Below are 2,978 nucleotides of genomic sequence, written 5' to 3' on the forward strand. Positions count from 1 at the left end.
ACCCTTGGACTTCCATTCACAGCTACTATTGAACCATTGTTGGGATTTGGACTGCAGACTGTAAGTCATCAATAAATTCCTTTACTATATAGAGCATATCCGTAAGTTCTGTGACTCTAGAGAACCCTGACTAATACAGAGAGGTAATTTCAGCACACAGTCACACAGTCATAGCTAGACTTGGGCCCCGAGATGGGGCCTCCAGAGCCCCAGCCCTTAGTTTTCTGCTGTAATCTCAAATAATAATAAAAAAAATACCTGATGACCTCGCCCCATCCCCAACCCCTTGGAAGCATTTTAAGTTATCACAGCTGGGAGGGGCTGTTACTGTGTTTGTTTTTATTTCGTGGATGGAGCCCAGGAATGCTACCAAGCAGCCCACAGTGCTCACAGGACATCTCAGAAACAGATTCACCCCATCTCAAATGCCAATAACATTGACATTGAGTAACTCACGGTGCGCCTCAGATTTGGAACCAGCAAGCATGGGTGTCTCTATCATGGGTCCTTGAGAAGAGGATTTGAGTTTATTTGTGAAACTAATCCTTCTAGCTCTTCGTTCGTTTTTGTCTTTAAATCTGTAAAACGGAGATAATCCATCTCTAAGATTCTTTGGCTGCCAACACTTGCCTTTGCGTAATGACTAGAAACTTCCAGTACAGGAGGTACCTAACTGATTGACTGGTGTGACCTGAACTCTGGGGGGCAAATCCAGAACTAGTTCTGTCTCTAAAACCCCTTCGTTGGTTGCCAGTCTTCCTAAGACGTGGCCCCAGAACTTTCACTCCAAGTCACCGCTGTAGGAAGAGACTGTCTCCAAGCGCTCATTTACTCATTAGTCATCTTCTAGAGTCTAGAAGTTTGTGGGGGTTGTTCCTAGAACGTGTGGGAAGAAAAAGCGGGGCGGCCTAGTAAAGGCGGCAGCCCCGCCGCTAGGCGTCTAGATACCGGATCCTTCTCAGTCGGGCTGGGAAGGCAGGGCGGGGACCCAAGCCTGGGCGGAGGGTCAACGTTGATGCTCAGCAAGGAAGAGACGAGGGGCGGGGCCTCTGCGGGGGGCGGGGCAGAAGGGCGGGGCTTTGGCCTTAGAGGAAGAGCGCTTGCTGGTAAGGAGGAGCAGGTCCAGCTCTCACCCCTAATCAGGCCTGCGTCCCTTCTCTTCTTCCTTCCACTTCGCTTTGCGCCCTCTGTGGCTGCGGGGCGGGGTTTCGCGGCAGCCGTACCAGGTGAGAGAGCAAAGATTGGGTGTGGAGTAGAGGACCCCGGCTGGCTGAAGCCTCCCAGCTCGGCCTGGGAAGCAGAGGAGTTCAGGGGCGGTCGCGGGAGAAAGCACTAGCTTCCTTCGCCTGTTGCCGTCGGCTTCTGGTTGGTGATGAACTTTGTCGCCTCGAGTTGTTGGGCGCGGGTAGGAGCTCATGGGGAGATCTCATCCACCATTTCCAGCCATCCCGTGCTTACCCACTAGTAGCTAGATTGGGGGCCGGAGTGGGGGGGACGTGCGGGGAAGGCCACCAATGCCAACCCACGCACAAGGCCCTACTTCTTCTTGGGAAACGTGCAGGGGAAGATGTGGAGTCTTGTCTCGGCATCCATACCTTTTCCCTAGGATTGGTCAACAGGGGTGCTATGCGCCACAGCAGAAGGAAGCTACAGGTGTCAAAGGTGGGTTTGCCCCAGGTGATCAGTGACGGGATGCCCAATTCCCCTGAGTTCGGATCTCCTAGTTTCTATGCCCCGTAGTCGTGATCAGATCCCCATCTGCATCACACTGGTGTCCTCCGTGGATCCCTGGCCTTAGAACAGAAAGTCTCAGCCCTCATCGGAAATGGGGACCAGGATAGATTCCCAGGCGCCCCGAAGGCCCTGCCCCCCATCTGGGGATTCGACCCGACCCGCAGCTGGAACGTTCGCGGTGGCGGTTTGCTTGCAAGATGCGAGCGTCCAGAGGCAAAGCTTTATTTGGAATCTTAGAAGGGGCGGGGCACGATCTCAGAGAACCTGGCTAGGCCCCCTAAAACGGAGAGTAGGCGGGGCACCCGTAGGCTGGTTGGGGTGGTACCTTCCCACTTTCCCTGTGATGCTGCTCAGAGTCTGTAGAGGACCCTAGAAAGAGTTGATGGTCAGAAAATTGGTGGCTAGGTAGATGAGTGTGCTGAGGTCCTCCTCCGCATTCTTCAGTTTTCAGCAGACTCCCCAGACCGGTTTGGTGGCATTTGCATGTTTCCCAGGCCAAAGAAGAGTTGTAATGGTGTATTTTGACTTGTAGCCCGCTGTAGAAATGTGATTAGGTAAACTGAAGCCTGGGGCCATCTAAATTCTACACTAACTCGAACTGCTGCTTTAACAACGTAAATAATGGTGCAGGCATTGGTTCTCCCCTGACCAAGGGGAGAGAATCCTTACTCGGTGTGATGGAGGTGTGCACACTAGACTCTGTGGTGTAGACACTGGTAAGGTGTGTTTACACATAATAGGCAAGTATATCCAGTTATTTGGGGCACTGTGACAGAACCTACTGAGCACAGGTTTATAACACCAGGAGGTTAGCTGCAAGGAGATCCTATTCTTTCCAACCCAGACAGATGTTCTAGGAGACATAATAAGAATAATATATTAATATAGAATAATATTTTTATTTGAAAACTCAGCCAGGGTTAAAAGCATATCTAATTTGATACATTGTCATAATGAAAACTGCAAAAACAACGTGAGAAAGGGACTGTCTTATACATTCCAGGCTGTTGTTGAATCACAGAAAATAGTTGTGCCAAGGCCTTGGGGACAGGTCTTGTTAGTGAAGACCTCACCACACATAAATAAAGTGTGGCATTGTACAAGGTTCTTGAGAGCCAAAGAAAGAAGAAAAAGCACCCCAAGTCCCTGTTGTAGGAGCAAAGGAAGCCTGGAGTGGTGGGATATGCAGGGAGAAGGGGAGTGGGGTGTGCAGGGGGAAGGGGGTGGGGTGTGCAGGGAGAAGG

The 2,978-nt window shown here is 51.2% G+C and overlaps 1 protein-coding gene across 2 annotated transcripts in view; it reads left to right on the plus strand.

The window, feature by feature from the left end:
• The first annotated feature begins 1,067 nt into the window (after positions 1–1,067).
• The window catches only part of Tmem159 (transmembrane protein 159), a 22,331-nt gene continuing 20,420 nt past the window's right edge, over positions 1,068–2,978 (plus strand). Inside the window, exon 1 of one of the 2 annotated variants that reach the window (XM_021206101.1) lies at positions 1,068–1,226. The gene's annotated coding sequence lies outside the window, so the exon portion shown is untranslated. The remainder of the gene's footprint in view (positions 1,227–2,978) is intronic. The other variant, XM_029541266.1, reaches the window with a different exon arrangement.

The sequence above is a fragment of the Mus pahari genome, chromosome 1 (genome assembly GCF_900095145.1).
Source record: "Mus pahari chromosome 1, PAHARI_EIJ_v1.1, whole genome shotgun sequence".
Classification (NCBI taxonomy): Eukaryota; Metazoa; Chordata; class Mammalia; order Rodentia; family Muridae; genus Mus; species Mus pahari.